General features: G+C 37.0%; 1 pseudogene across 1 annotated transcript; it reads left to right on the top strand.

The window, feature by feature from the left end:
- Window positions 1-335: 335 nt before the first annotated feature.
- Window positions 336-12,012, top strand: LOC306881603 (sterol carrier protein 2-like; annotated as a pseudogene). The gene is made up of 13 exons (XR_013785900.1): window positions 336-390; window positions 468-539; window positions 674-805; window positions 2,631-2,694; window positions 2,773-2,899; window positions 3,018-3,081; window positions 3,220-3,302; window positions 7,206-7,359; window positions 7,650-7,700; window positions 7,920-8,016; window positions 8,422-8,551; window positions 9,206-9,285; window positions 11,828-12,012. The product of XR_013785900.1 is annotated as a sterol carrier protein 2-like (transcript).
- Window positions 12,013-14,675: the final 2,663 nt, after the last annotated feature.

Consider the following 14,675-nt stretch of genomic DNA (forward strand, 5'->3'; position numbering starts at 1 on the left):
CTTATCTCTGATCTGTTGAGTGCTAAAGTCCTTCAGACCTTCACAGAAACGCAAAGATATCAGGATAATCGGTAAATGACCCTGAAAGCACATTGCATTGTGCTCATAGTTTACAAAGTAACACTGAAAGAATGAATATAATGCAACAGGATGAGTTCAATGTTACTGTATAAATGTACTTCATAAAGGTTTTTCATACTATATGATGATTCATTTAATTTTATACGTTATATATTTTATAAATGTCCTGATAAATATAAACTTAATGACCAAAATTTCAGGCATATTTCTAAAGAGCCGTATGTCAGTCAGTGATTATTTGTCCTGTTTTTCAGTTTGAAACGCCGGGTGCAAGAGACATGGATTACCCAGGCATGGCTAAAGAAGCAGGTGCAGTTGATGAACCTTGTTTAGCACATTGTACTGCAGAAATATGAATGTTTTGATTCCCTTCTGTTGTGGCACAGGGCAGAAAGCGCTGGCGGATGCTGAGATCAAGTACAGTGCCGTCCAACAAGCCTGTGTAGGCTATGTGTATGGTATGTCTGTCATACTTATTGTTAATATTCAATATAGTATATGACATGTCAACAGGTTTTTATGCATTACACCTTGACTTACATGTTCTCTGATGTCAGAGTTGAATTTATGTGTTTTTTCTGTATTTCTCCAGGTGACTCGACATGTGGCCAGAGGGCTATTTATCACAGCCTGGGTTTATCAGGGATCCCAATAATCAACGTCAACAATAACTGCTCTACTGGCTCCACAGCGCTGTTTATGGCCCGTCAGCTCATTCAGGGAGGTGAGAAGGCCACTACAGTCTGTACTATAGAAGGAGTTCAGATATTTTAGTCATTTATTTATTTTTAAAATAAAATAAAAAAAAAATTTAAACTATGGTATTGAACACTCTTTCATTTAACAGTAATAATATAAATAAAAATAATATTAATAATAATCGAAAAAAATAACACACACTACCTTTCAGAGGTATGGTATGATTTATGTATTTAATGTTTTAAAAGAAGTATCTAATGATTACCAAAGCTGTATTTGTATGATCAAATACAGTAAAATCAGTGCTGTTACGAAATATTATTGCCATTTAAAAGGACTGATTCCTGTTTGAATATATATTTTAAAATATATAAATTTATTTAATGTGATGGCAAAGCTGAATTGTCCATTTTTAGCCCATTTTAAATAAAAGTATTACTTTATTTTCCTTCCTTTCTTTTTTTTTTAAATCTTACTTTCCTTAGACTTTCGAATGGTAGTATATCATTCATAGTATATAACAGGGGTTCTCAAAGTCTACATTCAAAGGTCCAAATCTGAATTTTCATCAGTGTCAAAGGTCCGGAACAATTGGTTATTACAAAACATGAAGCTGATTTTTTGGGGCCGATTTTCTCTTTTTTTCCTTTTATATCAAAAGAGAGTTTGCGTAAATGGTTATTGCAGGGCACAAGATAGTAAGAGTAGTAGTAGCCTAATTCATAGTAATAATACATGGCTCAAAACTTAAGCACCTTCTCAAAACAGTTCTGAAGCATGCTTTTTTGTTTATGTTTGCTGACAGACACCCGCGTTTCCCGCAGACTAGCAAATGCAAGTTGATTCTCTGCCAGCAGGAGGCGCTGTTGGAGCGTGATATATAGCTGTTTCCCCGGTAACGACTGTAATCAAATAAGTGCTACTTTATCAGCCATTACAGGAAAGACCAAATGAAAATTGACATCAAAGCTTTTCTGAAGAAAACGGACGGTTCTTTTAAAAGATACATTCATATAAAAACACCCGCGCAGCATTTTATTTTTGAAACGCGCAGTGCTCAGTTTATTCAACGAAGTATAAGCCTTTTGTAAAATCTATTTGTAGCGGTCAGTTTTGATATCGTGACAAGCCGCCACAAATAAATGTATACACTGGGCACTGCTATAAGACAAATTGCCATAATATAAGTGATAGCAAAACAAAACAAACAAAAAAAAATATTAGCGGTGAAATGTCGCCCGATTATGTCAAAGGTCATACGCTCACTGGATGCCATGACGACAACAAATGTCATGAAGGAAAAGTTTCAATATCTCGCCTGCAATTTCGGACCTTCTCCAAAAAGACATAAAAAAATAAGAATGAATAAACAAATGATTTACAAGTTTAACGTGCGTTTATCGAAGTAGGAAATATAATTAGTGTTCTTGAAATATGAAATAGAAGCGGGTCCGGATTGAATTCCCTCCGGGTCCGGATTCGGACCGGCGTCCGGACTTTGAGAAGCACTGGTATATAATATAGTAGTATATAGTGGTAGTATATAATTCAAAAGTCAAAGAAAAAGTCACCATATATATATATATATATATATATATATATATATATATATATATTTAAATATTTTGAAATTCAAATTTCCCAGGCATCACAGGAATAAATGACATTTTAAAATATATTCAAATAGAAAACAGTTGTTTTAAATGTAGTAATATTTCAACATTTTACTGTATTTCTTATCAAATGAATACGATCTTGGTGTGCCTAAGAGACTTCTTTCAAAAACAATTTAAACAGTTATTTCAAACTTTTGCCCAGTAGTGCATTTAATACAGACTTCTTGCACTCAGGCTTGGCTGATTGTGTTCTTGCCTTGGGCTTTGAGAAGATGGAAAGAGGTTCACTATCCAGAGAGTGCAGCTCGCAGCTCTGTTATAATACCAGCGATGAAGCAAATCAGCCTGTGTCTCATATCATCTCATGGGTTTGCAGTACATGGACAGAACCAACCCTATGGACAAGCACATGGAGGTGATGATCAACCGTTACGGGGTGGCGGCGGCACCAGCTGCACCTCAGATGTTCGGCAACGCTGGAAGAGAACACATGGAGAAGTACGGTAAGATCTCAGTACAGCCTTCAGTGTGTAATATGAGAGATTTAGACTGATCCAGGCAACTACTCAAGACTCCTGCAATCTGGTTCCTTCTGCAATAAAAGCTTTGTGTCTTCTCTAGGCATGAAGCCAGAGCATTTTGCCAAAATTGCTTGGAAGAACCACAAGCATTCCACCAATAATCCGTAAGTTTTAATGAGCTTGTTATAAAAGAAATGTCAACGTTAGTTTCTGTGCATAAGAAATCTTTTAGCATATTACAGGTAACAGAAAGACACATTCAGTCTTTGATTCTCTTTCTTTTTCTCCACGTTCTCACTCAGATACTCTCAGTTCCGGGATGAATATAGTCTGGAGCAGGTCATTAACTCCAGGAAGGTCTTTGAGTTCCTCACACTCTTACAGTGTTGGTAAGTGCACCGGAGAGTGAGCAGAGAGTCCGGTTGAATACAGTTGTTGCCATAGTTTGAATATCCACAAAGGCATGGCAGTTATTAGTATTTAGCATGGCAAGTTCAGATGATGGTATCCAGCCTAACAATATCACATGGCTATATCAAGTCAATTAAGTGTAGAGTGACAGAAAAGAGAAAGACCAAGCGAATGGTGACTTGGTCAACCAATTGGCTTTTACTGCCGTGACAGTGTCCATCTCTAATGTGTTTGTGTCTGCATGTGGCTCTCCACCAGCAGGGGGAGTCACATCTCTGAATTAGTGAATTAACACTAGATTCAAGCAGGACATCAGCTCTGCAGCTGGCTTGAGTTACTACTAGTTGGTGTGGTGGAGTATTAAACTGGTTTGTCTCCTAATTATAAACTGGTTGGTGTCATAAAACCAGGTGTAGAACAATGGACTCTCTATGTCAATCCTTTTGACCTCTCCATCCATCCATCTCTGTGCCCCTTCCTATCTTTCTCAACAATGAACATTAGATGAGTAGTAGTGCTGGTGAAGGAGGTTAAAACTCGCTTGATTTCATTTTTGGACTGACATTGTATTCTAAATCCATTTGTCATCATCATAGTGGTCTGATTTTTTTTTTTTTGGCATATGGATCAGACAGAATCTGAAGATATTTGAGGTGCTTGATTTCTTTCTCCAGTTCTCAAGTGGTTTGACAGTTTTTTTTGTGATCTCGATCCACACCTTTTCTACGAGGAGTTAGGAGTCACAAGCTTGCTCTGTCTGACTGAAAAGGTCTTATTCTAAGTCTCTTATCCTGTTGGGGATAATGGTCAAAAGTGCAAGCAGTTTAGCCCAACAGGATAAAATGCTCAACCTGAGCGTTAACACAGGAGACAGGATTTCAGGATTAAGGTGGCGTGTCAAGTCACCGGCCGTCCAGCGCTGCAGACATCAGTTCACTGCAGTGGTGATAGAAAACAGAGACGTCCTGACTTAACTGGGCAGAGTGAGATCGCAGATTTTAAAAGGTGCCCATTAGCAGTACTAATAATTTTTATTAAATATTTTCTACTGCCAGATTTATTTTTTATTTTTTTACTTTAAGCAGTTTGTCCTCTTAGTTTAAAAGATTTGCTTAAAGGCATGGAAGGTGATTTGGGCCAAAAACATTTTTTTGTTGTGCTGGTTGAAATTGTCTTTACATCCCGATAAAAATCACTAAATTAAGTGGTCTAAATGTATTTCTATCATCTGTGGAAGGCATACAGGTACATCTAAAAAAATTAGAATATCGTGAAAAAGTTTTTCTTGTAACATTTAAAAAAGTGAAACTTTCATATATTTTACATTCATTACATGTAAAGTAAAACATTTCAAAAGTTTTTTTGTTTTAATTTTGATGATTAGAGCTTACAGCTCATGAAAGTCAAAAATCTGTATCTCAAAATATTAGAATATTTACATTTGAGTTTCAATTAATGACCGTCCCTATAGTATAAATTCCAGGTATCTCTTGTTCTTTGAAACCACAATAATGGGGAACACTGCTGACTTGGCAGTGATCCAGAAGACGAACATTGACACCCTCCACAAAGAGGGTAAGTCACAGAGGGTCATTACTGAAAGGAGTGGCTGTTTACAGAGTGCTGTATCAAAGCATATTAAATGCAAAGTTGACTGGAAGGAATAATTTGGGTAGGAAAAGGTGCACAAGCAACAGGGATGACTGCAAGCTTGAGAATACGGTCAAGCAAAGCTGATTCAAACACTCGGGAGAGCTTCACAAGGAGTGGACTGAAGCTGGAGTCAGTGCATCAAGAGTCACCACGCTCAGACGTCTTCAGGAAAAGGGCTACCAAGCCACTTCTGAACCAGAGACAACGTCAGAAGCATCTTACCTGGGCTGTGGAGAAAAAGAACTGAACTGTTGCTCAGTGGTCCAAAGTCCTCTTTTCAGATGAAAGTTAATTTTGCATTTCATTTGGAAATCAAGGTCCCAGAGTCTGGAGGAAGAGGCACAGAATCCATGTTGCTTGAAGTCCAGTGTGAAGTCTCCACAGTCAGTGATGATTTGGGCTGCCATGTCATCTGCTGGTGTTGGTCCACTGTGTTTTCTGAAGTCCACAGTCAACGCAGCCATCTACCAGGAAATTTTAGAGCACTTCATGCTTCCTTCTGCTGACAAGCTTTATGGAGATGCTGATTTCATTTTCCAGCAGGACTTGGCACCTGCCCACACTGCCAAAGGTACCAAAAGCTGGTTCAATGACCATGGTGTTACTGTGCTTGATTGGCCAGCAAACTCTCCTGACCTGAACCCCATAGAGAATCTATGGGCTATTGTCAAGAGGAAGATGAGAGACACCAGACCCAACAATGCAGATGACCTGAAGGCCGCTATCAAAGCAACCTGGGCTTCCATTACACCTCAGCAGTGCCACAGGCTGATTGCCTCCATGCCACGCCGCATTGATGCAGTAATTCATGCAAAAGGAGGCCCAACCAAGTATTGAGTGCATAGAAATGAACATACTTTTCAGAAGCCTGACATTTCTGTTTAAAATATCCTTTTTTTATTGATCTTATGTAATATTCTAATTTTCTGAGACACTGAATTTTGGGTTTTCATTATCTGTAAGCCATAATCATCAAAATTTCAAGAAATAAAGGCTTGAAATATTTCACTCTGTGTACTGAATCTATATAATATATGAGTTTCACTTTCTGAAATGAGTGACAAAAAATATTGACCTTTTTCACGATATTCAAATTTTTTGAGATGTACCTGTAGAACCATAAAATGTTCGTACCATCATATCCTTCAGTCCGAGGGCTGCGATAGGCTGCCTTACCTGCCTGTGAACGTATGTATTTGCATACCTTTGTGCACCGTGTTCGTGCAGTTATCATACGTCATCATCGCGTTCCAGCGAGAATGGAAGGCGTTATTATTGTAATAATATGCGCTTTGTGCTATCATGTTTTCTCACCGGTGAATGAGACATGAGGTAATCCGACAGCGTTGACGCCGTCTCTCATCGTGCCACTGGTTAGCCTCTGGTCTGCCTGTGAGCATTCATGTGTTTTGGAGGAGGCGTGGCTTTGGAGACTGATTTTGCAGGGAGAGTGGAATCTTATGCATTCAAAGCTAGCTTGCTATAATTGCTAACCTCTCCGAAATCACCTACTTTACTTCTAATGTAAAATTTGCGATATATTAACACTATTAAATGGTTAAATAACAATTTCAGTCGAATAGACCTTAGTCAGGGTAACGGCGTATTTAATTTTTGACTGTGAATAAGGCTGTGAGGGATATTAAAACAGTGTGAACAATGGATTGTAATGTTTGTTACAAAATGCCTTACTAAAATAATCTTACTAAAATAATTTTTAGTAGACAAAAACTACATAAAATCTGGAAATTTTGTGCACATTTATGCCATTATAAAAACTTATAAAAAGCCTTATTTTCATCAGTGTAAAATTCAATATTGCATCCACCCTGACTTACATTCTGCAAAATCATTTATTTTCTGTTTTTGTTCATTCCGTAAACCATTTCTAATCCCTAGTTTTATGCCATAGCCATAGCATGTAAAGAAAATTTATATTGTAGTTACATATAAAATATGTTGTATGTCTATGTGGTAGGACAACACATTTTCAGAGAGTTTTCATTGCAACTACTTTGTGCAAAATGCTATATAAATGCAAATTTAACAAAGACCATCAAGAAAGTACCTGGTCCACTTTATGGCCGTTTTTGTTCATTAATTATTAGAGGACAGAAAAATCATCAGGTCACGGAATATAGAAACGCTCACAGAACCAGTGAAGGCAGAAGGCTGTGACACTGAGAGCAAGGTGGATGAATTCTGGCCTGTTTTCCTGGCTCAGGTCTGGCTCAGTGTGCAGAGCTGTGCTGGCAGCTGAGGGAGGAGGCGGGGCCTCGGCAGGTCCCCGGGGCAAAGGTCGCCCTGCAGCACAACATCGGTCTTGGTGGAGCGGTGGTGGTTACTCTCTACAGGATGGGCTTCCCTCAAGAAACAAGGTATGTTGAATACGATGATACGATGATTAGGTGCTCAAGTAATTCATTGTCAGTGTTGAAAACTTACGGAATATTAAAACGGAATTACGGAAAAATAACGGAATTAGTTTGAAACAGAAATGTTTTGTAACCTCACAAATTATGTTACTGTCACTTTTGATCAGTTTAATGTGTCCTTGCTGAATAAAAGTGTTAATTTGAATTAAAGTATTAATCTTACCAACGCCAAACTTTTGAACAGCAGTGCACACTTTTATTTTTTTATTTTGTTTTATGTTTGAATGGTTCAGCTCTGTTGTATGTTTGTTTAAGCATACTGAACACTGGGTACAAAATCCAAGGTACAAAAGATTATATTTCTATATGACCTACATGCATAATTACATATAAGTCTGTATGGGTACATAGTTTGTGAAGTTATAAGTCAGTTATTTAATTTTAGTTATTACATTTTGTTAAATGCCGAAGTTCTTTTACATACATTACAACCAGACCTTTGGACTTGGTACACACCATACATGCACCTGCAGAGTTGAACTGTCTGAACTAAACCTTCTCAGCTCTCGGATCGCTGCCGTGGCCACCAGCGCGACCAGCGACCTCAAAGGCTTCAAAGCTCACACTGTCTTCAAGGAGATAGAGAAGAAGCTACAGGAGGTAATTCATCAGGAATGAGGCTGCCTCTCATCTATTATACCATGCAAATTAGATTCTGCCTCTGTACACCGACAGTGGTTTGGGGTTTATTAATGCCTTCGTGGCTTCTGCAAACCTATTACACCCAAAAATAAGATGCGCAGATAGACAAGATTGAACAATGACTTGTAGCTCATTTCTTGGAAAGAGTAATATTCCTGGAGGACGTGTAAATCACATCTCAAATGACTTTTTAAATTAAGTCAGCGTGGATGTTAAAACTTCAGTGCTATTATTATTGTAGAAATAATTTGCACCAGTGTGAGATGATAGTGAAATTCCGTGAAGAAAAAGATTCATAGGAGTGGGTGAAAGACAAATCCAATTTTCTACAGATTTATTAAATGATGGCATTATTTTTAACAGGAGGGAGAGGCATATATAAAGAAAATTGGTGGTGTTTTCGCTTTCAAAGTGAAGGACGGTCCGGGTGGAAGTGAAGCATTATGGGTCGTGGATGTAAAAAATGGCAAAGGTTCAGTGACCAATGATGCAGGTGTGTTTACATTTTTTTTGTCCACCTCATTGTGTGTTGCATATTATTGGAAAATTCAAAATTCAAGAAAAAACTAAATTGAAAGCATGACATTTAGATTTTAATAAAAACAAAAGACTAGGGTCAGCATTTTTATTCAGCATTTTATTTAAAAGTGACAGTAAAGACATTCATGTTACAGAAGATTAACACTTCAAATAAATGCTGTTCTTTTGAAATGTAAGTTTTCACAAAAATATTAAGCAGCACAACTTTTTAAACATTGATTATAATGTTTCTTCAATCAGTATATTAGAATGATTAGTAATGATGCTGAAAATACAACTTTGCATCACAGGAATAAATCCCGCTGAAACTATTATTCAAATAGAAATGTTATAGAAATAAATATTTCACAAAATGACTGTTTTACTGTATTTCTGATCAAATAAATGCAGCATTGGTGATGATACGGGACTCTTATATTCTTTAAATATTCTTTTTGATATTCCAATGAAAACAAGAAAACAATTATTACTATTATTCTTTTGTAAATAGTCTTTTGCATTACACATTAAACAGTCATTTGTTAGACTTAACTCTAAAGTCAGTGTCTGCAAGAACACTTTGTCCTAGACCAATTTGAACATGTTTCACTGTTTACTTCTTGCACAGGTAAAAAGGCCGACTGTACCATCTCTATGTCCGACTCAGATCTGCTTGAATTGATGACGGGGCGGTTGAATCCACAAACGGTACGGTTTGATGATGGTATATTCTTCGTGGTCTGTTGACATCAGAACATCGAAGCTGTTCTGAAAAGTTGGTGTGTATCAGTGTAGTTTGAGAGCTAGATAAGGTTTAAGAGTGTCCTGGGACAGAGCCAGAGGTGCAGGATTAGTCCCTCTTTAACCTCGCCCCATGGCATACAGACACACTGACCATTCGTCTGGCCTGCTAATTTAACCTCCTCAATGCAAAATCGACACTAGTTAAAAAATTAGGGATGCAACGATACCATTTTTTCAGATCCGATCCGATCCGATACCAGCGCTGTTTTTTTTTAAATAGATGTAGAATTTCTATACTTCTGTGTGTTGACCTAATCGTCACTCTTTTGTGTGTTAATCACAATCTACTGTATATAGATGACAAATAACAAATGCATCGGATCGATGCATCCCTATAAAAAATATTAATAATCTAGACATACAAATGAATCAATTGTAATTGTAATTGGTTGTAATTTAAATTAGCTTGCTGTCTTTATAAGGTAAATATCTAACATTTTTGCAGTATACACCATATTCCCTAATTTGATATCATCAGCAAAGATATTTTGGGATATATCGCTAATATTCGATGTATCACCCAGTTATTCGTTCAAGTTATTTATATTCAACAGTAAAGAAGTATTTATGTATAAAGTATTATTCATCAGCATTTTAGGAATATTTACTTTTAATGCAATTAATGTCTTAATAAACATAGGTATAAAGCACTCAATTAATAGCAATTTAGTATTTTCTGTGACCTAATCTAAAGCGAGAACTGTTTTCTCCAGATAATCATTAACAACTGCTTACTATTGGTTTGAAATACTGTACATCAGTTAGGTATCTAACTCTTTATATTTAAGACAATTAAACAATAATAATTTGTTAATATTAGTGCTGTCAAACGATTAATCGTGATTAATCGCATCCAAAATAAACGTTTTTATTTACACAATATATGTGCGTGTACTGTGTATATATAAATACAAACACATGCATGTAAATATTTAAGAAAATGTTTATGTTTATATATTAAATATTTATATATAAGAATATAAATGTATATACATGCAAATATTTTCAAAATATATACTGTATGTGTGTGTATTTATACATAATAAATATACACAGTATACACACACATTTATTATGTTAACAAAAACTTTTATTTTGGATGTGATTTAATCGCGATTAATTATTTGACAGCACTAGTTCAAATTTGTCACAGAATATAGCCAATTAATGTATTACCATGTAGAGACTACAATAAGCGAAACATAAACAAATAGTTTCCCAAATTATTTGTAACAAAGTCATTATTTTGTAATTATTTGTAATAAAGAAATTATTAATTACTGTAAGTGCTTTGTTACTGTATACATATTGTAAAGTATTACTGAAACAGTTCACAAGAGTCAGTTGTGAATTGGACTACACTGATCACGCTTTATGTTGTTGATTCATTAAAAAGAACCAGTTCATGAGTCAATTAGTTGTGAATCAGACTACATTGAAAATGCTGTATGTTTTTGTGTGCAGCCCACATGGACGCCTCGAGAAAGGTGCACTTTCTTTTTTTTTATCAATTTGGCCTGCAAACTTGAGTAAAATACGAATATGGGTGTGTAGCCGTAGATTCAGGAGCCACTGCTGACAAGTTGTGCAGGAAACACTGGAATATAGAGTGAAATATAATTCTTGGAAAAATTTATATCAAGATTGATTTTGTACTATAATGTTGCTGGCTGCCATTGCGGCGGTTGCCTTTCAGATTAATCTGATGTCAGGGATGACCTTTAACCTGTGGTGTGCAGTCCATAAACTAAACTAATCTCTATGAAAAAAGATTAACATTGGGTTACTTTGACATTCCCTTGACCAGGCTTTAGCTAGCATGACATGCATACAGTATTATGTCGCATGTCCAACCATTTCTTTTGACTGAATCGCACACAAAGCCTCCCGACACAGAATGCCGATCAGAGTGAAGCGGAAATCTTTAATGCAATCCCAAATTAGGTAACGGCCACTAATGTTTCCTCCACTGATGTGAGTCAGAGCATGAACTCGACTTACACCCATCTGTGTTGACTCAACCAACCTCCATCATGTCTGTCCATCTGTGGAACGCTACATCAGACATCAGATGGTTTGACAGAAGCTTCATCTAAAAATTAGCCACTCTTTTCACAGTAATCCTCCATAAAGGGAGTCATTTTCAGATGAATTCCAAATAGAAAAGCTGAACCGTTTAGAGCTCAAATCCATCATGAACATGACATTTAGAAATGGTCAAATGGAGAGAAACTCGATTGATAACTGTTATTAATATAAAATTAGAATGACTGTATAGCTATTAAATAGTGTTACCAAACCGGGCCATAAGAGTTAATTGTTTGTGAATATTATTTCAGTCAACATTTTATTTCAAGTACCAAAAAAGTATTTTGTGGCTTTAGTTATCTGTAATAACCCTGCTCTGTGAAGCCTTAATTTGTTCATCTTGTATTCTCATTTAAAGGCATTTTTCCAAGGAAAACTAAAGATAACTGGGAATATGGGAATGGCCATGAAACTTCAAAACCTTCAGCTGACACCTGGAAAAGCCAAACTGTGAATCTGCATCTGGTCATTGTTGATCAGCAAACAGTTGATTTGTTTGAAAATACACTTTATTTGGCATAAATCAAGATGAGTTATTATTCACCTGCTGAATTTTTATCCTGAAACAGTTTGACTTTCATCTGTTGGACTTAAATTGTGACTGTTTATGGATGTATCTGTCTTCTCCAACACTTTCAGCACTGCATATTGTAAAATATGACCCTGGACCACAAAACCAGTCTTAAGTGTCACATTTTCAAAAGCTTTCCATTGATTTATGGTTTGTTAGGATATGACAATATTTGGCTGAGATACAACTATTTGAATATCTGGAATCTGAGGGTGCAAAAAAATCTGAATATTGAGAAAATCGCCTTTAAAATTGTCCAAATGAAGTCCTTAGCGATGCATATTACTAATAAAAATTTTTTTTTTAATATATTTACAGTAGGAAATTTACAAAATATCTCCATGGAACATGATCTTTACTTAATATCCTAATGATTTTTGGCATCAATAATTTTGACCCATGCAGTGCATTTATGGCTATTGCTACAAATATACCCCAGCGACTTAAGACTGGTTTTGTGCTCCAGGGTCACAAATAAGGCAGTATAAATTTAGACTCTGCAGTTCCCAAGAAGACAACATAAGCACCATATGTTTATAAGGAAAAATAGGATTTTTCTTCTGATTTTGTTGCAATTTTAAAATGAACTTTGCAAGTACGTCTTCAAAGTAAGTGGATGGCGATATGAGAGAATAATTTGCTCCGTTCTTAAACCTGAGTAAAGAGGATTAGTTAAGCTCATCAGCAGACTGAACACAGCAGAGCACATAAAGCTCTATGGGGGAAAAAAAACCCTTTTTTCTGCTTTTTAATGAGCAGTTTGTGAGTTTTGTGTTGTAATGGCAGCGCTGTTTCCTGCAGCGTTTTAGCTGCTTTGCATGTCCATGTGGCTGTATGAACCTCGTTCTGCTCATCCCTGCAATCGTTCCTAATTACACATCCACATCTCTGTTATCTGCATCTCACAGGCAGTTAAACCACCAGTGGCCAGAATAATTACGACAGACCTCTTACATACACGCTGATATCAGGGAACAAAATCTAACAAAACGAGCAAGTGTTGGGCTGCTGCTCTGTTCTGAACGATTGCAATGCCTTTACATTCCATTGACCATATCATGGAGGAATGTACGGATACATTTGAGTTACATTTAATAATAATTATGCTCCCTTTCCAATAAGTTAACCCACTGGATATATGCATCTACACAAATGTGTCGTCTTTGAACACTATAAAATAAGAAGAAATGCATCACTTTCATTAGGCATACCGAGTGAGTCGTCATTTTATGGGATTTCATTCAAATCACAATTATTACATTTAACATTTTTCATACAAAGAATCCATACAAGTTGTGTAAGGCTTTGAGAGTGTGTGGCATGACAAATTTCACAGAAGCTTGTGTTCATGTTAGTTGGGCTTGCCCTGAATTCTGAAAAATCTGTCAAGACGTTATACACTAGAGAAGGAGTTAGAAACCATCCTCCTGACGAGATACAGGTCTGTTAATATGCAAACAATACCGTTCAAACATTTGGGGTGGGTAAGATTTTTTTATGTTTTTGAAAAAAGTATTTTATGCTCACTAAGACAGCCTTTATTTTAAACAAAGAAATTCTAATCTAAACTATCTATTGTAATCTAAAATAATCATTTGTAATTTATTTTAAAATGTCATTCATTCCTGTGATTTAAAGCTGAATTTTCAGCATCATTACTCCAGTCTTCAGTGTCATACGATCCTTCAGAAATCATTCTAATATGCTGATTTGCTGCTCAAGAAACATTTATTATTATCAATGTTGAAAACAGTAGTGCAGCTTCCTGTTTTTTTTTCAGAATGCTTTAATGAATAGAAATATATTTCAAATAGCATTTATTTGAAATATAAACCTTTTATAACATGTCTTTACTGTCACATTTAATGCATCCTTGCTGAATAAATGTATTAATTTCTTTAAAATAAATCATGCTGATCCCCAAACGTTTGAACAGTAGTGTATATATATTGTGGCGGGAGGAGCCAACGACAGACACAGTGGGCGTGGCGTCAAGCCTCGGAGAGGTTTTTATTAAACAAAAATATTAAAATAAAGTGTCCAAAGGGGGAAGAAGTGTCCCAAAATAAACAGGGGGATCTGGTGTCCTCGTCGTGCTGCGGGGCTTGTGAAGGGGGCAGCGTTCAGGAGGGAAGGGTCCAGGGAAGGGGCGGAGTCCGGTGGCCGCACGCGCTCCCCTCTCGGGTCCGGGAGCGAGTGGCGGCGGCGGCTTCTTCCAGCGGCGACATCCTACTCCTAGGCCCCCGGAGCTTCTGGGGGACTCGACGGCCCGGCATCCTGGCCCGTCAGCCGTCTAACGGGTGCGGCAGTCCTCCTACTCGACGCGCCCTTCCTGGACCCACGAGGACACCAGCGTGCATGCATGGGTAAGAGACCGGTCTCCCGAGGAGAGGCGCGCTCGGCATTTAAACGGCGGCGGTGATGAGGCTCTATTCACATCAGGTGCGCCTCATCACACGCCGCCAGCCCTGGCTGTTTCAGCGCCCCTCCTCTCTCACAGGGCGGCGAATACGGGACGGGGTGGTGATGATGATAAGGGGGGAGGCAGCCGACTCGTCACAATATATACGTATATATATATATATATATATATATATATATATATATATATATATATATATATTACAGTATTCCC

This window comes from Barbus barbus (genome assembly GCF_936440315.1).
Source record: "Barbus barbus genome assembly, chromosome: 15".
Classification (NCBI taxonomy): Eukaryota; Metazoa; Chordata; class Actinopteri; order Cypriniformes; family Cyprinidae; genus Barbus; species Barbus barbus.